Source organism: Artemia sp. Qi Xiang Cuo, chromosome 12 (genome assembly GCF_049724085.1).
Source record: "Artemia sp. Qi Xiang Cuo chromosome 12, ASM4972408v1, whole genome shotgun sequence".
NCBI lineage: Eukaryota > Metazoa > Arthropoda > Branchiopoda > Anostraca > Artemiidae > Artemia > Artemia sp. Qi Xiang Cuo.
In genome coordinates, this window is record NC_142805.1 from 19,457,242 (window position 1) to 19,478,745 (window position 21,504).

General features: G+C 33.3%; 1 protein-coding gene and 1 pseudogene across 1 annotated transcript in view; one reads left to right on the forward strand and one right to left on the reverse strand.

Moving 5' to 3' along the window:
* LOC148945869 (two pore calcium channel protein 1-like) overlaps positions 1-21,504 on the forward strand; it is a 175,617-nt gene that overhangs the window by 127,654 nt on the left and 26,459 nt on the right. The gene's annotated exons all lie outside the window — the stretch shown is intronic.
* LOC148945871 (uncharacterized) lies at positions 20,116-21,130 on the reverse strand (annotated as a pseudogene).

A 21,504-nucleotide genomic window follows, 5' to 3' on the forward strand; every position in this document is an offset into this window, starting at 1 on the left:
ATTCCAAAAGTTCCACAACTTCCAAAACTGGAAGTTCTGAGTCATCGTCATCAGCAGAAATACTATTAAACAGTATTCCAAAACTTCCAGAACTTCCAAAACTGGAAGTTCTGAGTCATCGTCATCAGAAGAAATATTATTAAACAGTATTCCAAAACTGGAAGTTCTGAGTCATCGTCATCAGCAGAAATACTAATTAACAGTATTCCAAAACTTCCAAAACTGGAAGTTCTGAGTCATCGTCATCAGCAGAAATACTATTAAACAGTATTCCAAAACTTCCAAAACTGGAAGTTCTGAGTCATCGTCATCAGCAGAAATACTATTAAACAGTATTCCAAAAGTTCCAGAACTTCCAAAACTGGAAGTTCTGAGTCATCGTCATCAGCATAAATACTATTAAACAGTATTCCAAAACTTCCAGAACTTCCAAAACTGGAAGTTCTGAGTCATCGTCATCAGCAGAAATACTAAAATAAAACAATTAAGACCAACGATATATATACAAAATTAAATAACTCCACATTGTTTATCGCTCCTTTTTTTGTCAATACAATAATTCCTTGTCATAGTTTCCATAATTTTGTTTCTACGTGTTGTATCATCATCATGTTTTGGTATATTTAAACCTTAAGGTTTTAAATGTTTTTATACATTCTTTTGAAGGAGTCAACAGAGGGATTTTCTAGTTTTTTTTTTTTTTTTTTTTTTTTTTTTTTTTTTTTTTTTTTTTTGCCAGGTGATTACCGTAATACACTATAAGAAAAAAGAAAAGCAAAGGTATTCAACCGTCCAGGTGTATCGACAAGTAAAAATTGAGACAGCCAAACAAAAGATCAAGGAGCGTTATCAAAATGATGAAGATTACAGAGAAGCAAGAACTGAGCAGGCTAGACAAAAGATCAAGGAGCGTTATCATAATGATAAGCTTTATTGAGAAGCACCAATTGAGCAGGCTAGACAAAAGAGCAAGGAACGGTATGATAATGATGAAGATTACCGAAACAAACATAAGAAAAAAGTTGCTACCAGAATAATGGGTAGATACTGGTTACAGTAAAGAACGATCTCTTGCCAATAGTAACTGATATATGGTGGCTTCAGGGGTAGCTACAAGTATACATAAGAGGATCGATATTGTTCATCGTAAATGCAGAATATGTAAGTTTCATCAGATATAATTTCATGATCAAGATTGATCAATGACGTCAATATCATAGGTATTACCCAGATTGTCTCTTACTATTCCAATTAAGAAAAAGCCATAGGCTTTTTCCTGTTTGTATCCGGGTTGCAGCAGTAGCTAGCAACCTAGTAAGAGACGATCACGTTCAATGTTAAGAAATATAAAAACCCATAGTTCCTAAAAAAGGAGTCAGATCAAAACAAAAAGTACACCATTAGAACCGCCTTGTCCGAAACCCCTGTATAGGAAACTTTCTGTCCCTTGGATTGAACAGCAAGGGAAATATATTGGCTTGAAAATAAAGAAAAGTGGCAGCTACTACAACATTCTGCCTCAACGGTATATTTTTTTCTTTCTTCTTTTCCACAAATAACTTGGCACTGGAACATCGTAGAGAGTTGTTCAATGGCTCATTTTAAAGGAAATCTCTAGATCTAGCAACTTTTGCACTTACTTTTTTTTTCAATTAATTGTTTTTTACGATCCGGGTTGCAGCGGTAGCTAGCAACCTAGTAAGAGACGATCACCTCCAATGTCAAGAAATATAAAACCCCCCAACTCCTAAAAAAAGAGTCAGATCAAAACAAAAAGTACACCATTAGAACCGCCTTGTCCGAATCCTCTATAAAGGAAACTTACCTCCCTTTGGCTTGAATAACAAAGAAAATATATTGGCTTGAAAATCAAGAAAATTGACTTTTACCACGTTATTCTCCACAAACGGGATATTTTTTTCTTTCCGCTTTTTCTTTCTGCTCAGCTAGCTGGGCACTGGAAAATCATAGAGAGCTGTATAATAGCTCATTTTAAAGGAAATTGCAACATCTAGTCACTTTTGTATTTAAAAATAAAATACTTTTTAAAGTAGAATCAATTTTGTCAAAAAAATTGCATTTTTGATGTATTTTCATACTGCAGTCTTTTCAAAGATATTTGAATTTTGAAGCAATAAAACAGTCCATGTAATGAACTCTATAGTAATAATAGCTACTTGTCTCAATAGTAACCGAAACTCCTGGAACCAAAATTTTCTTTTTTGGCTTAATCGCTAAAATTATTATGTAAACTGCAAAAATATTTATGATGCCTAATCAGTAATAGTAATTTTTTAATTTAAACAACAAAAATACATGAAAATTCTAAAATTAGTTTTGCTTTTTGTCTCCTGGAAGAAATTTTTTTTTCATCTCAGTTCAAATTTATTATTGTATCCTGTAACCCGTAAAGTACATATCTCCATATTATTGTCTCATAATTGCAATTATTTTAGTTTTCAGTCCAGAATCACTAAACTTATTATTTAAACTGCAAAAATATTTATGGTGTCTAACCAATAATACTAATTTTGTAATTCAAACAAGATAAATACCTGAAAATTTTAAAATTAGTTTTGTTTTATGCTAGGTTTTAGATACTCGACACGGGATTTTGTGTGCTTAATAATTTTAAATCTTGAAAAAATATGGTCTCACGCGAGTGGAAAAAAAGAAAGAATAACCAAAAACAATATCAAAATAGAACAATCCAAATTTCTACTAATAGAAAACTTTACTACACAAAAAATAAAGCTAACATCCTGAAATATAAGAAAAGTTTATTTAAAAGAGATAAAAATGCCACCAAACGCAATAAAGCTCGAGCACGCGTAAGGATTGCTACTAAGATGTCTTGTGATCCAGGATTTAAGAAAATGAAATATGACAGAGCAAAACAGAGGTATCTTACGGATCAGGGGTATCGAGAAGGGAAAATTGAGACAGCGAAACAAAAGAGCAAGGAACGGTATGATAACGATATAGATTACCGAAACAAACATAAGAAAAAAGTTGCTACCAGAATAATGGGTAGATACTGGGGTGACAAAAGCTATAATGAAAAAATTAAATTCTCTGCGAGGTTGTACCGAAGAACGCATAAGGACAAAGGGAAAAATTACATTCAGAAATACAAGAAGATGGCAAAAATGCAGGCTGATCTTTGTAAATTGAGAAACATTTTACGCATGTTTTATCGGGATCACGAAAAGTATTCGAAATTACAGATTAAAATTCTCTTTGAAAGAGCGGATGCTGTTGAAAAGTCGGCTAGAAATGCTTTGGCAAAGCTTCATGGCAATATCCAAAAGAAATGTTGTCAGTTTAACGAAAAGCTTCCAAGGTATGGATTGGCAACTGCGGAACAGTTTATAGATGCAATGGAAAATGTTCGACAACACAGTGAATATACGGAGGCGTACTTCTTAGAAAATTCGTATATTAATTTTGGAAGGAGCAATTGCAGTTTATGTAGCAGCAATAAAAATATATATACAAGCATACCTATCAACAGCGATATAATAAAGAACGACCTCTTGCCTATACTAAATTTTATACACCACTTAATTATAGTATTGGTTAGTAATTCAACAGATTGCTTGGCACTGTAACATCGCAGAGAGTTGTTCAATGACTCATTTTAAAGGAAATTAATGGGGTTAAAAACCTTTTGTAATTAAAACAAATTATTTTTATTACATTAAGAAATTTTAATTATGTTTTACAATAAAGAACGACACCTTACCCATGTTAACTAAAACATAAATAGGGATTATATAATTTCCATCAGTATCATGGCTGTAGAGATGGCTGAAACCTAGTTACAATAAAAGACGATCATTGGAATAACAAACAATTGCATACATTGGAATTAGCTAGCTACTTGATTGCTTGAGACTCGTCTCTTACTATTTCAAAGAAGAAAAAGCCGTAGGCTTTTTCCTGTGTGTAATCAGTTTATTATCATAGACAGCGCGCTAGTTATAATAAAGAACGACCTCTTGCTTATACTAAATTTTATACGCCACTTAATTATAGTATAGGTTATCCAGGTTGCAGCGGTAGCTAGCAACCTAGTAAGAGACGATCACGTCCAATGTTAAGAAATATAAAAACCCATAGTTCTTAAAAAAAGAGTCAGATCAAAACAAAAAGTACACCATTAGAACCGCCTTGTCCGAAACCCCTGCATAGTAAAATTTCTGTCCCTTGGCTTGAACAGCAAGGGAAATATATTGGCTTGAAAATCAAGAAAAGGGGCAGCTACTACAACATTCTGCCTAAACGGGATATTTTTTTCTTTTTTTTTTTCTTTTTTTTTTATTTTTTTTTATACAGAGATAGCTTTGCACTGGAAAATCGTAGAGGGTTGTTCAAAAGCTCATTTTAAAGGAAATTAATTTGGTTAAAAATCTATAGTAACTAAAATAAATTATTTATAAAAGAGAATAAATTTTTCCACCAAAAACTGCATTTTGATGGGTTTTCACACTGCAGTCTTTCAAACATAATCGTATACCAGCGGTAAGAATTGAACCTTACAATAAAGAACGAACTCTTGCCTATACAAACTTGTATAGTGGGACATAAGGATTGATCATAAATGGTGTTAGTCAAGAGGATCTTATCCGGGTTGCAGCGGTAGCTATCAACCTATTAAGAGACGATCACGTCCAAAGTTAAGAAATATAAAAACCCCTAACTCCTAAGAAAAGAGTCAGATCAAAACAAAAATTACACCATTAGAACCACCTTGTCCAAAACCCCTATTAAGGAAACTTATCACTCTTTGGCTTGAATAACAAAGAAAATATATTGGCTTGAAAATCAAGAAAATTGACTTTAACCAAGTTATTCTCCACAAACGGGATATTTCTTTCTTTCCGCTTGATTTTCCTCCTCAACTAGCTGGGCACTGGAAAATCATAGAGAGCTGTATAATAGCTCATTTTAAAGGAAATTGCAACATCTAGTTACTTTTGTAATTAAAATAATTATAATAAAGAACGACCTCTCTCCTATACTAAACTTTATAGGCCACTTAATTATAGTATAGATTAGTAATGTATATGCATAAAGGATTATAATAAGGAACGACCTCTTGCCTATACTAAATATTATACGCCGCTTAATCATAGTATAGGCTAGTAATTCCCCAGCCAGGTTGCAGCGGTAGCTAGTAACCTACTAAGAGACGATCACGTCCAACGTTAAAAAATATAAAAAGCCATAGCTCCTAAAAAAGGAATAAGATCAAAACAAAAAGTACACTATTAGAGCCGCCTTGTCCAAGACCCTTATTTAGGAAACTTTCCATCCTTTGGCTTAAACAGCAAAGGAAGTCCGGGTTGCAGTGGTATTACATTAAAAGACGATCAATGGAATAACTAAAATTTGCATACATTGGAATTAGTAAGCTACTTGATTGCTTAAGGTTCGTCTCTTACTATTTCAAAGAAGAAAAAGCTGTAGGCTTTTTCCTGTTTGTAATCAGTTTATTATCCGGGTAGCAGCGGTAGCTAGCAACTTACATAAAGGACCAATATAGTACATCATAAATGGTATTTGTCAATTATGTTTTCTTATATAATCCAGGCTGCGGCGGTAGCTAGTAACCTAGTAAGAGACGATCATGCCTCAAAGTAAAAACTAAAGTAACCCATAACTCCTGAGAAAAGATTCAGATTAAAATCCTTATCCGGGTTGCAGCGGTAGCTAGCAACCTAGTAAGAGACGATTATAATAATTATAATAAAGAATGACCTCTTGCCTATACTAAATCTTATACGCCACTTAATTATAGTATAGGTTAGGAATTTTATAGTAAAGAACGACCTCTTGCCTATACTAAATTTTATACGCCAATTAACGATAGTATAGGTTAGTAATTTCACAGATAGCTTGGCACTGGAACATCGTAGAGAGTTGTTCAATTTCTCATTTTAAAGGAAACTAATGGGGTTAAAAATTTTTTTTAATTAAAACAAATTATCTTTAAAATAGAATTACAATAAAGAACGACATTTTGCCCATGTTAACTGAAACATATATAATAAAGATCAAACTCTTCCCTATACTAACTTGCATGCGCAGCTTCACTATAGTTAAGATTTTATAATAAAGAACGACCTCTTGCCTATACTAAATTTTATACGCCACTTAATTATAGTATAGGTTAGTAATTCAACAGATAGCATGGCACTGGAACATCGTAGAGAGTTGTTCAATGGCTCATTTTAAAGGGAATTAATTGGGTTAAAAACCTTTTGTAATTAAAACAAATTATTTTTATATAATAAAGAACAACCTCTTGCCTATACTAAATTTTATACGCCACTTAATTATAGTATAGGTTAGTAATTCAACAGATAGCATGGCACTGGAAAATCGTAGAGAGTTGTTCAATGGCTCATTTTAAAGGAAATTAATGGGGTTAAAAACCCTCTGTAATAAAAACAAATTATTTTTAATACATTAAGAAATTTTAATTATGTTCCTTAAGAAATCATCATAAGTAAAAATTTCCCATACAGAAATATAGTAAAGAACGATCTCTCGTCCATAGTAACTGATATACGGTGGTTCCAGGGGTAGTTACAAGCTATCCAGATCGTAGCGGTATCCAGGTTCCAGCGGCAGTCGTAACCCGGAGTCTCTTTGCTTAACAACAAAGAAAATATGTCGGCTTGTTATTAAACAAAACCCTAACAAAAAATTAAACTAATTTTAAAATTTTCAGGTATTTTTCCAGTTTTTCTTTACATAAGGGGTCGATAAAGTTATCATCTGGGTTGCAGCGGTAGCTAGCAACCTAGTAAGAGACGATCACGTCCAATGTTCGGAAATATAAAAACCCATTGCTCCTAAAAAATTATAATAAAGAAAAAACTCTTGCTTATAATAAGTTATATAGGCATCCGGGATGCAGCAGTAGCTAGCAACCTAGTAAGAGACGATCACGTCCAATGTTAAAAAATATAAAAACCCATAGCTCCTAAAAAAGGAGTCAGATCAAAACAAAAAGTACACCATTAGAACTGCCTGATCCGAAACTCCTGTATAGAAAACTTTCTGTCCCTTGGCTTGAACAGCAAGGGAAATATATTGGCTTGAAAATCTAGAAAAGTGGCAGCTACTACAACATTCTGCCTAAACGGGATATTTTTTTTTTACAATAAAGATCCAACTCTTGCCTATACTAACTGGTATGGGTTGCTTAACTATAGTTTAGGCTTGTAAAGTTATATTTAAAGCCAACAAATTAAAAATTCCCTACAACGGGGAATCGAACCCCGATCGCCCTCGTGACAAGCGGGTATGCTTACCATTGTACTATTGGAGACTCATGATAAATATGTTACATATAAGATGATAAATATGTTACATATAAGACATGATAAAAAAATGGTTAACTTACTAAGAAAATTAAATAAGGAATCGGTCAGGTTAATTATAAATGGGGATTATGTAAGTTTCATCGATAGCATGGCTGTAGAGATGGTCAAAACCTAGTAAAGAATAAATTATGGCACATATTGGGTTTAGTTTGATGCCTCATTCTCTGAATCCGGGTTTTAGTGGTAGCTAGACACCTAGTAAGAGACTATCACGCCCCAGAGTAGAAATTAATTATATTAAAAGACGATCATTAGGATAATTACATTAAAAGACGATTATTTGAATAGCATACCGCTGCATACATTGGACTTAGTTAGCTACTTGATTGCTTGAGGTTCGTCTCTTACTATTTCAAAGAAGAAAAGGCCGTAGGCTTTTTCCTGTTTGTAATGATATAGTATAAAACGAAACCCAAGTTGTAATCCGTGTTGCAGCGGTAGCTAGCAACCTAGTAAGACACGATCACGTCCAATGTTAAGAAAAATAAAAACCCATAACTTCTAAAAAAAAGTCAGATCAAAACAAAAAGTACACCATTAAAACCGCCTTGTCCAAACCCCTGTATAGTAAACTTTCTGTTATTTGGCTTGATCAGCAATGGAAATATATTGGCTTGAAAATCAAGAAAAATGGCAGTTACTACAACATTCTGCCTAAACGGCATATTTTTTTCTTTCTCTTTTTTTTTCTTTTCCACAGATAGCTTTGCACTGGAACATCATATAGAATTGTTCAATGGCTAATTTTAAAGGAAATTAATTTGCTTAAAAATCTTTTCTAACTGAAATAAATTATTTACAAAATAGAAAAAAATTTAACACTAAAAACTGCATTTTTTATGTCTTTTCATACTGCGGTCTTTTAAAAGATATTTGATTTTTTTACATAAATCATAATCGTGTACCAGCGGTAAGATTTGAACCCACGCCTCCAAAGAGACTGGTTGCTATCACCAGCGCCTTTGACCAATCGGCCACGCTGCCTCTCATAGCTATATATGTGAATCCAGGTTACAGCAGTAGCTAGCAGCATAGTGAGAGACGATCAGTCCAATTCTAAGAAATATAAAAACCCAGAACTCAACAAGTCAACCGAACAAACAAGTAACTTAAACCGAACAAAAAACTAAACTCTTTTTAAAATTTGTATGTAATTATCCAGTTGGAACAGAAAAAATTAAATTATTGGTTAGACACCAGAAATATTTTCGCAGTTTATTACACTAAGGAACGAACTCTAACCCCTAGTAACTGAAGTATTAAATTAAACAGCTCGTGTTATTAAATAAGGAAGGAACTGTAACCCCTAGTAACTGAAGTATTAAATTAAACAGCTCGTGGTTATAATAAAGAGCTGTGTAATGGCTCATTTTAAAGTTATAATAAAGAACGAATATTTTACCAATTATCTACTAATAACCATATATGACGTAATAAGTGACATAACGTAATATCTAAAACCTATTGTGTACTAATAACCATATATGACTTAATGTGCGACGTGACGTAAAAATTAAAAAACGGCCTTTAATTAACGGCCTTTGTGATTAAGCGGTCATTTTTAAAGAATTGGAACAAAATTCGAACTTTCGCTTAAAGAGCAAGGTATTGAATAGGGGGCGAACCCCCTAATATACGTATTAAAAATATATGAATATAGAAGGTCGTTACGTAAGTTAATTCGTAAGTTACGCATATTTATTACTAATAAAAACGTTCGTAAATAAAATGAAACAAGTTTCGAGAAAGCCATTTAACCAAATAAAAGTAAATTAGTATGAAAATTTTGTTTTAATTATTCATGTACTGATAGCCAAGATCAAAACCTGCATTTATTCAAAAACGTTCAAAAATTAAATAAAAAAACAAGTTTTTTTAACTGAAAGTAAGGAGCGACATTAAAACTTAAAAGAACAGAAATTATTCCGTATATGAAAGGGGCTGTTCCCTCTTCAACGCCTTGCTCTTTACGCTAAAGTTTTATCACTTAAGATCCATGTCACAGGGGTAGCTAGCAACATAACAAGAGAGGATCACGTCTAATACTAAGAAAAGTAATCCGGGTTGCAGCGGTAGCTAGCAACCTAGTAAGAGACGATCACCTCCAATGTAAAGAAATATAAAACCCCCCAACTCCTAAAAAAAGAGTCAGATCAAAACAAAAAGTACACCATTCGAACCGCCTTGTCCGAAATCTCTATAAAGGAAACTTACCGCCCTTTGGCTTGAATAACAAAGAAAATATATTGGCTTGAAAATCAAGCAAATTGACTTTTACCACGTTATTCTACACAAACGGGATATTTTTTTCTTTCTTTTCCACAGATAGCTTGGCACTGGAACATCGTAGAGAGTTGTTCAATGGCTCATTTTAAAGGAAATCTCTAGATCTAGCGCTATTTGTACTTCATTTTTTTTTTTAATTAATAATTTTTTTTACGAAAAACTTAATTTTTTATATACAATATTAAACAATGACGTCATAGTCTTTGGATGTAGTTAGTACATAAAGTCTGGATCATCGAATTAAAGCTGAAACTAAGTAAAGAACAATTATGCCTCCATATATTCACAGTGATCTATAAAATTTCCCATTACATCTATAAACTGTTCCACAGTTGCCGGTTCATACCTTGGAAGCTTTTCACTAAACATGCAACATTTCTTTTGGATATTACTATGAAGTTTTGCGAAAGCATCTCTAGCTGACTTTTCAACAAAATCGATTCTTTCAGAGATAATTTTAATCTTTAATTTTGAATATTTTTCGTAATCCCGGTAAAAAATTCGTAAAATTTTTCTAAATTTACTAAGATCAGCCAGCATTGTTGCCATGTTTTTGGACTTCTGAATATAATTTTTAATTTTGCCCTTATGCGTTCTTTGCAGCTTGTGTAAACTGCAAAATATCCATAGTATCCGAGCAATAGTTTGAATATTTCAATTCAAGCTAGAAAAATACCTGAAAATGTTAAAATTAGTTTTATTTTTAGTTAGGTTCTAACTACCCGATGTGGAATTTACTATGTATTTTCAGACCAAAAAATTCAATTTTTTAATATATTTCATTTTTCAGTTTAGAATCGCTAAAGTTATTATGTAAACTTTATAATAAAGATCGAACTCTTCCCTATACTAACTTGCATACGCAACTTCACTATAGTTAAGATTACAGTATTTATATTATGCATCATTATAAATTATAAAAGGTTCAAATGTTCGAAGATTATAGAGTTAAAAATTTTCCCACACCGGGAATCGAACCCGAGCCTGTTAAGTGAAAGTTAAATATCCTAGCCACTAGACCATATGAAACCATAAAGAAGTATGATTTAAGAGCCATATGCATATTATTATTTCACCATACCAATTATAATTAGGCCAAAACAAAATCGTCGACTTGCAACCTTACTTTTGACACATTAGTTAAATCTTCATCAGGCTTAAAAAATGTTTTGCTAGTTTTACATGAAAGAACGAAACTTAGCCCATAGTAGCAGAAATAAGAATATCTAGGTTGCAGCGGTAGCTAGCAACCGATTACATAATCAGGGTTTAAGTGGTAGCTAGCAACCTAGTAAGAAACGCCAAATTAAAAGATGATCATCAGAAGAACAAACACTTACTTATATTGGACATAGTTAGCTGCCTGATTCTTTGAGGTTCGTCTCTCACTATTCCAAAGAAGAAAAAGCCGTAGGCTTTTTCCTGTTTGTAATTATCCGGGTTGCAGCGGTCGCTCGCAACCTAGTAAGAGACGATCACTTCCAATGTTAAGAAATATAAAAACTCATAGTTCCTAAAAAAGGAGTCAGATCAAAACAAATTATAATAAAGAACGACCTCTTACCTATGCTAAATATTATACGCCACTTAATTATAGTATAGGTTATCCGGGTTGCTACAGTAAAGAACGATCTCTCATCCATAGTAACTGATAAATGGTGGTTCCAGGGGTAGTACACTTGAGGTTCGTCTCTTACTATTTAAAAGAAGAAAAAGCCGTTGGCTTTTTCCTGTTTTCCGGGTTGCAGCGGTAGCTAGCCACCTAGTAAGAGACGATAACGTCCAATGTTAAGAAATATAAAAACCCATAGTTCCTAAAAAAGGAGTCAGATCAAAACAAAAAGTACACCATTAGAACTGCCTTGTCCGAAACCCCTGTATAGAAAACTTTCTGTCCCTTGGCTTGAACAGCAAGGGAAATATATTGGCTTGAAAATCAAGAAAAGTGGCAGCTACTACAACATACTGCCAAAACGGGATATTTTTTTTCTCTTTTCTCTTTTGTTTGTTTCCAGAGATAGCTTGGCACTGGAACATCGTAGAGGGTTGTTCAATAGCTCATTTTAAAGGAAATTAATTGAGTTAAAAACCTTTTGTAACTAAAATAAATTATTTCTAAAATACAGTAAAGAACGATCTCTCTCCCATACTAACTGATATATGGTGGTTCCAGGTGTAGTTTACAGTAAAGAACGATCGCTCAGCCATAGTAACTGATATTTGGTGGTTCCAGGGGTAGTTACTTGTGGTTTTTACAGTAAAGAACGATCTCTCTCCCATACTAACTGATGTATGGTGGTTCCAGGTGTAGTTACATAAAGGACGATTATAGCTCATCATAAATGGTGTTTGTCAATTATCCGGGTTGCATCGGTAGCTAGCAACCTAATCTGGGTTGCAGTGGTAGCTAGCAACCTAGTAAGAGACGATCACGTCCAATGTTACGAAATATAAAAACTAATAGTTCCTAAAACAGGAGCCAGATCAAAACAAAAGTACACCATTAGAACCGCCTTGTTCGAGACCCTGTATAGGAAACTTTCAGTCCCTTGGCTTGAACAGCAAGGGAAATATGTTGGCTTGAAAATCAAGAAAATTGCATTAAAATACGATCATTGGAATAACATACCACTGCATATTTTGGACTTAGATAGCTACTTGATTGCTTGAGGATCGTCTCTTACTATTTCAAAGAAGAAAAAGCCGTAGGCTTTTTCCTGTTTGTAATGATATAGCATAAAAAGAAACCCAAGTTGTAAATGACGTCATCCTGGTTGTCATAGTAAAGAATTATACACTTCAAATGTTAAGAAATATAAAACCCCTAACTCCTAAAAAAAGAGTCAGATCAAAACAAAAAGTAACGCCGTAGGCTTTACTTTTTGTAAATTTTACTTTTTGAGCAATTTAAAAAAAATTGTTACATAAAGGACCGATATAGCTCATCATAAATGGTGTTTGTCAGTTAGGTTGCAGCGGTAACTAGCAACCTAGTAAGAGACGATCCGGGTTGCAGCGGTAGCTAGCAACCTAGTAAGAGACGATCACCTCCAATGTTAAGAAATATAAAACCCCCCAACTCCTAAAAAAGAGTCAGATCAAAACAAAAAGTACACCATTAGAACCGCCTTGTCCGAATCCTCTATAAAGGAAACTTACCGCCCTTTGGCTTGAATAACAAAGAAAATATATTGGCTTGAAAATCAAGAAAATAGACTTTTACCACGTTATTCTCCACAATCGGGATATTTTTTTCTTTCCGCTTGATTTTTCTCCTCAGCTAGCTGGGCACTGGAAAATCATAGAGAGCTGTATAATAGCTCATTTTAAAGGAAATTGCAACATCTAGTCACTTTTGTATTTAAAAATAAAATACTTTTTAAAGTAGAATCAATTTTGTCAAAAAAATTGCATTTTTGATGTATTTTCATACTGCAGTCTTTTCAAAGATATTTGAATTTTGAAGCAATAAAACAGTTCATGGTAATGAACTCTATAGTAATAATAGCTACTTGTGTCAATAGTAACCGAAACTCCTGGAACCAAAATTTTCTTTTTTGGCTTAATCGCTAAAATTATTATGTAAACTTCAAAAATATTTATGATGCCTAATCAGTAATAGTAATTACAAAAAAGAACAAACTTTTGCCTATACAAACTTGTATAGTGGGGCATAAGGGTCGATCATAAATGGTGTTAGTCAAGAGGATCTCATGTAGTAGTTATTAAAATTCACTCTATAAAGAGGGTACCATATTATCATACCAACTTTGCCTTTAAGATTTAAGCCATTTATTGAATAAAGCAACTTTTTCTTTTCAAAATTTATATCGTACTGCATCTTTCTTGGAATATCCTTGTAATTAAATGTAATCATTCAACACTTATTTAAAAAAAAAAACTATATGACGCTATCGCAAATTAATTGTCTAATTTGAAAGATTAAGAGAAACGAGATGTTGAATGACGTCATGACAAGCGAGTCTATTTTGGCTGCAAACCAGGGGCATTTAATGACGTCATCTCATGCACATAAATGACGTCACCTAATACATATAAACCACGGTTTCTAGTAATTTTTACAATTGATGTTTCAAAGATGAACAAGGAAAAAGTTATCAAAATTAACGTTCCAATACGAAGTGTTAGATACACAATCAAAGAGAAGCTAAGAGAATTTACTGTCATATTTCAAAATGATACTTTTGAATCGGACTCGGAGAATTTGGAAACCCGGTTTCCTTTGCGTCATATGAACTCCACCTGTTCTGAGCTAAAGAATATTTTGAAAGTTGTAGGATTTAAAGTGGAAATCTGCAAAATTTTTTCTAAAAGTCAGATACAAGAAGAGTTACGGAGAATTTCCCGAAGCACAACTTCGAACAGAATTGACGCGATAATTATTGCTGTAATGACTAGAAAAGAAAAGGAAAATCTATGTGCCAAAGACGATACTTACGACATTGATTTCTTAAAAGAAAATTTTATGGCCTATAACTGCCCAGGAATGGTTGACAAGCAAAAAATATTTTTGATCGACGGTATGGGAGATGGGGAGTTCCGATCGCCAAACCTACTTTCTTCCATCTCTAGCTATTCCAAAGTCTCTTCTCCTGACCATTCAGGGGCTTCTCTTGGTCAGGCAGTGTTCAGAAGTCTAAATAAATTGAGTCCAGAAAATTTAGGAACCATAAGAAAAATACAGGAGACTGCAGATTTTCTACTATACATGGGATCTAACAAGGGCTTCAAATCCTGTGATATAGGAGCTGGATCGATTTTGTTTTCGATCTCTATGTCCAGTCTTCAAAAAGTATCATAAAACGTACAACCTTTTGGATATGCTGACGTTAACAACTTACGAAGTACTGGTACTTAACAAAACTGTAGTAAAAACACCTGTTATTTTTTATTCTCTTACGAGACAAGTGTTTTTTTGCAAAAAAGAAAAAAAATCCAGCAACAAAAGAACTTCCAAAGGAATCTTGAATCCCTCATTTTAAGAAATGGCAGAATCCTCGTCCTCGTAACAGATAGGTTTAAACAGAGTTTAAAGCAGGAAACGCTTTCCTTAGCACATAGAGAAGCCAAAGAAATGAAAAAAAAACCTAGCTAGTTTGTGTCTCTATGTTTATCAATTTATTAGAAATATACTCCTAAACGAAACTAAAAAGAAAATAGATGAATTTGTCACAGTAGACTTCAGTGAATACGATTGTTCACTAGTTATATTAAGGAATCATTCCTTTATTCGATATTGATCCCTTACTACAGGCGGATTTGAACCCGCAAACCTCTAATCATGAGGCACAGTTTCATCCAATGTGCTGTAGTAAGGTATTCATTGATTTGATTTTTCCACAAAACTGTGTATATACTGATAAATAGATTTTGATAAACGTATTCTAATGGCAATTTTCAATTGAATCGTTTTAATGCATAAAGGATCGATATGGTTCTTTATAGGGACTATGCAAGTTTAGATGGATAGATATATATTTATTTCGAGAAATTACTATCACAAGCCCTAATGGGCCAAATTTGAATTTTGAAGTCCTTACATTAAAGAAAGATCTTCAGTCCTTAGTAACTGGAGTGTTATAAGGAACCATTAAATAGATGATGCTTACAGTAATCAAAGGTTACTGTTTACAATGTGTTGAAAATATATTAAAAAACTATCATCCGGGTTGCAGCGGTAGCTAGCAACCTAGTAAGAGACGATCACGTCCAATGTTAAGAAATATAAAAACCCATAGTTCCTAACAAAGGAGTCAGATCAAAACAAAAAGTACACCATTAGAACCGCCTTGTCCGAAATCCCTGTATAGGAAACTTTCTGTCCCTTGGCTTGAACAGCAAGGGAAATATATTGGCTTGAAAATCAAGAAAATTGACTTTAACCACGTTATTCTCCCCAAACGGGATATTTTTTTCTCTTTTCTTTTTTTTGTATCCAGAGATAGCTTGGCATTGGAACATCGTAGAGGGTTGTTCAATAGCTCATTTTAAAGGAAATTAATTGGGTTAAAAATCTATAGTAACTAAAATAAATTATTTCTAAAAGAGAATACATTTTTCCACCAAAAACTGCATTTTCGATGTCTTTTCACACTGCAGTCTTTCAAACATAATCGTATACCAGCGGTAAGATTTGAACCCACGCCTCCGAAGAGACTGGTGGCTAACACCAGTGCCTTGGACCACTCGGCCAGGTTGCCTCTCATAAATAAATATATATGTGAATTTGGGTTGCAGCAGTAGCTAGCAACCTAGTAAGAGACGATCAGTCCAATGCTAAGAAATATAACAAAACTCCTAAAAATAGAGTCAGATCAAAACAAAAGTACATCATTAGAATTACCTTGTCTGAAACCCTACTAGATAAATAATGAATGTCATCATAGTTTTATATTAGAGCTATGACGTGAATAGAAAAACACGAAATTATATAATAAAGATCAAACTCTTCCCTATATCCGGGTTGCAGCGGTAGCTAGCAACCTAGTAAGAGACGATCACGTCCAATGTTAAGAAATATAAAAACCCCTAACTCCTGAGAAAAGAGTCAGATCAAAACAAAAATTACACCATTAGAACCACCTTGTCCAAAACTCCTATTAAGGAAACTTATCACTCTTTGGCTTGAATAACAAAGAAAATATATTGGCTTGAAAATCAAGAAAATTGACTTTAACGACGTTATTCTCCACAAACGGGATATTTTTTTCTTTCCGCTTGATTTTCCTCCTTAACTAGCTGGGCACTGGAAAATCATAGAGAGCTGTATAATAGCTCATTTTAAAGGAAATTGCAACATCTAGTCACTTTTGTAATTAAAAATAAAATACTTTTTAAAGTGGAATCAATTTTGTCAAAAAAATTGCATTTTTGATGTATTTTCATACTGCAGTCTTTTCAAAGATATTTGAATTTTGAAGCAATCAAATCCGGGTTGCAGCGGTAGCTAGCAACCTAGTAAGAGACGACCACGTCCAATGTTAAGAAATATAAAAACCCCTAACTCCTGAGAAAAGAGTCAGATCAAAACAAAAATTACACCATTAGAACCACCTTGTCCAAAACCCCTATTAAGGAAACTTATCATTCTTTGGCTTGAATAACAAAGAAAATATATTGGCTTGAAAATCAAGAAAATTGACTTTAACTTTAACGCAATAAAGCTCGAGAACGCGTAAGGATTGCTACTAAGATGTCTTGTGGTCCAGGATTTAAGAAAATAAAATATGACAGAGCAAAACAGAGGTATATTACGGATCAGGGGTATCGAGAAGGGAAAATTGAGACAGCCAAACAAAAGAGCAAGGAACAGTATGATAACAATAAAGATTATCGAAACGAACATAAGAAAAAAATTGCTACTAGAATAATGGGTAGATACTGGGGTGACAAAATCTATAATGAAAAAATTAAATTCTCTGCGAGGTTGTACCGAAGAACGCATAAGGAAAAAGGGAAAAATTACATTCAGAAAAACAAGAAGATGGCAAAAATGCAGGCTGATCGTCGTAAATTGAGAAACATTTTACGCATGTTTTACCAGGATCACGAAAAGTATTCAAAATTACAGATTAAAATTATCTTTGAAAGGGCGGATGCTGTTGAAAAGTCGGCTAGAAATGCTTTGGCAAAGCTTCATAGTAATATCCAAAAGAAATGTTGTCATTTTAATGAAAAGCTTCCAAGGTATGGATTGGCAACTGCGGAACAGTTTATAGATGCAATGGAAAATATTAGACAGCACTGTGAATATACGGAGGCATACTTCTTAGAAAATTCATATATTAATGTTGGAAGGGGCAATTGCAGTTTGTGTAGCAGTAATAAAAATATGTATACAAGAATTCCTATGAACAACGAAGAAAAAGCAATGTTTTTCAATTATGGCAAAAACGAGCCTGTTAGGGTTATTAGTATATGTGTTTGTAAGACTAATGATTTAGAACAAATTACTGGAACACCGACTCAAGAAAAAAGTATTTCTAACTGTGTTTTAAACAGTTCTTTTAGTTCTACTGAATATTTGGCAAAAAATGCTCTGTGTAGTAGAACAAACTGTCCTGGAAAGTACGAGACAACTATAAAAAAATGCTCTGAAACTAGGTCTGACAAGGAAATTATGATGGCTGGAGTCACCTATACCAATCTGAGTAAACATTCAAAACCAAAAATTGGGCAGCACTTTACTTGGCAATGTCACCCTGATATCTGCAAGCTCTATCCGACGGATATTGAATTATGTCAAATTCTTTTTGATATCCTTGAAAATAATATAGCATTAAAAGTTTCAACTGACAAAGTGGTTAATTTCTACTTTGGCGAATTGGATTATTGGGAAATCAATTACAGGGACACAAGAAAGCATGGGCATTCGTTATACTGTAGCCCAAATGAGGGATGTCAGAGCTATTTGCGTTCTCTAAGGGCACTAGCCCCACATTTTCCTGTCTTGACCTGTTTCATCAATAGCGTATATAAGGCAGTATCAAAATCTAAGATTATACAACATATTAATCTACTAAAAGTCGAGGGCTCGTACAAGGAACTAAGTGATTATTTAGAAGGAGTGTCAAGTAGACTCTATTGTAGTAGTCAAGACGTCATCTACGGTGATAGCAATATTAGAGTTTCTGTCGATAAAAATACAACAATAAACTTATTCGGTGAGAGCCTTGATAAGGTAGCTAACACCAGGGATGTATACCCCACAATGTATTGTGACAGTTGCGAGCAGATAAAGGCAAAATACCAATTGAAGAGTCTAAGATCCCTTTCAAATAAGAAAGGTTTTGATGTAATGTTGGCCACGACTTTAGAACACCTCCAACAGGACATACCCAAAGATGACACAAAACAGCTAATTCATTGTACAGGTTGGAAAGAGGATGTCATAGGTTCATTCTCTGTCTGTGATTACTGTGCTGGGAAAATGTTGAAAAGTCAGGAGAATGTCCGATCAGTATTAAATAACCTTCATATCGACTGTACACCGGAACGCATAAAGTTTTTAAATAATTTTGAAATGGCAATGATTCGATTTGTAATGCCTTGTCTTACGATCGTCAGATTAGGGCAAGTAACTGCATTGAAGAGACCTAGAACAAAACTTGTTGACGCTCTTAAGGGTAGAATAGTATATCTACCTGTTGATGTGGAAGCAAATGCAGATATTCAGCCTGAAAAACTTCTTAAAATTGATAGTTTTGTAGTCATTGTCAATCGTCAGCCTACTTACAACAAGAATGTTTGGACTGCACTAATAGATCTGAGAAAAGTCCATGAAGCACTGTTGTGGTTAAGAAAGATTTTATAATAAAGAACGACCTCTTGCCTATACTAAATTTTATACACTACTTAATTATAGCATAGGTTAGTTATCCGGGTTGCAGCGGTAGCTAGCAACCTAGTAAGAGACGATCATGTCCAATGTTAAGAAATAAAAAAACCCATAGCTCCTAAAAATGCAGTCAGATAAAAACAAAAAGTACACCATTAGAACTGCCTTGTCCGATGACCCTGTATAGGAAACTTTCTGTCATTTGGCTTGAGCAGCAAGGGAAATATATTGGCTTGAAAATCAAGAAAATTGACTTTAACCACGTTATTCTCCACAAACGGGATATTTTTTTCTTTCTTTGTTTTGTTTCCAGAGATAGCTTGGAACTGGAACATCGTAGAGAGCTGTTCAATGGCTCATTTTAAAGGAAATCTCTAGATATAGTGCTATTTGTACTTAATTTTTTTTAATTAATTATTTTTTACGAAAAACTTAATTTTTTATTTACAATATTGATCAATGACGTCATAGTCGTTGGATGTAGTTTGTATATTTATCTATATATGTTTATATATATCTATGTTTTAATTTTTATATATATATATATATATATATATATATATATATATATATATATATATATATATATATATATATATATATATATATATATATATATATATATATATATATATATATATATATATATATATATATTTATTTATATATATATATATAAATTTATTTATATATATATATATAATTTATTTATATATATATATATATATATATATATATATATATATATATATATATATATATATTTATATATATATATATATATATATATATATATATATATATATATATATATATATATATATATATATATATATATATATATATATATATATTCTTTCTCCTGTCCATATTTGATTACAAATATATCTAAAAAATTTAAAATTCATAATATTCTTCCAGGCAAAGATAAGATGGCTTCGGACCGGCCACCTTAAAATCCTGAATTCTCTTAAAATGTCTGGACATGTCTTATTCAAACTATGAAGTAAAGATTAAATTTTTATTATTGGCCACCCTTGAATATTTTGTATATGTTCACATACCATGTCATTATCATATGTTTATGGCAAGATGACTCTTGTCATTCAAACTGTGCTTGCATATGTTATACTTTAATGGATTTTCACCGGTGTGGGTTCTCATGTGTAGGGCAAGAGTATTCTTCTGACTAAAACTGTGCTTGCATACGTTACACTTGAATGGCTTTTCACCGGTGTGGGTTCTTATATTCATGGAAAGATTACTCGACGTTAAATGTACGCTTGTATGCGTCACACTTGAATGGCTCTTCACCAGTGTGGATCTTCACATGTTTTTTGAGGTTATTAGTTTGAGAAAAGCTCTTATTACATGTATTGCACTTGTATGGCTTTTCACCGGTGTGGGTTCTCATATGTGTGGCAAGATTACTAGTTTTAGTAAAACTCCGCTTGCATACGTCACACTTGAATGGCTTTTCACCGGTGTGGGTTCTCATGTGTATGGCAAGAGTATACTTGTGTCTAAAACTTTGCTTGCATGCGTCACAATTGAATGGCTTTTCACCGGTGTGGGTTCTCATATGTATGGCAAGATTACTCTTGTTATTAAAACTGCGATTGCATACGTCACACTTGAATGGCCTCTCACCAGTGTGGATCCTCACATGTTGAATGAGGTGACTCTTTTGAGAAAAGCTCTTATTACATGTATTTCACTTGTATGGCTTTTCACCGGTGTGGGTTCTCATGTGTATGACGAGATTTTTCTTCTGACTAAAACAGTGCTTGCATACGTCACATTTGAATGGCTTTTCACCGGTGTGGGTTCTCATGTGTATGGCAAGATTATTCTTAAGATTATTGCATATTGATCGTTTCTCGTCATTCTGAAAAGATATTTTATTCTTCTGATTTGCGGCGTCCTCTTCTGTTTTGTATGGTAGTTTCTTCAGCTGGTTAGTCAGCTCCTTTGTGGCTGGATTTTCATCAAAAATGTCTACTGGTGAGATATTTGTATTCGATAGCTCAGTTTTAGTACAGTCTGTTAGAAACCGTTTGGACTGATTGGTTTCATTCATTGAATTCATCTTTGAGGGTTCAAACTCATGTAATCATGTATTGAGTTGTTTCTATCAAACAAAAAAACAAACTAATTTAAAATTTTTTAGGTATTTTTGTACTATGAATTAAAACATTAAAATTATTGCTCGGACACCATAAATATTTTTGAAGTTTACATAATAACTTTAGCGATTCTGGGCTGAACCTAAAAAATTTTCATGTTTTTTTTTCATGCCTTAAAAAGACATTGCGTGTATCCTTAGCAAATGAAATTCGGTAATGATTTTTTTTGGAATATATATTCCAAAGAACGCATGCTGCTCGGGAGTTTTTTTCTTTTACAATAACGTTTTTCTTCTAAAAAAAGGTTTTTTAAGCTTTTGGTTACTATGGGCTGCGG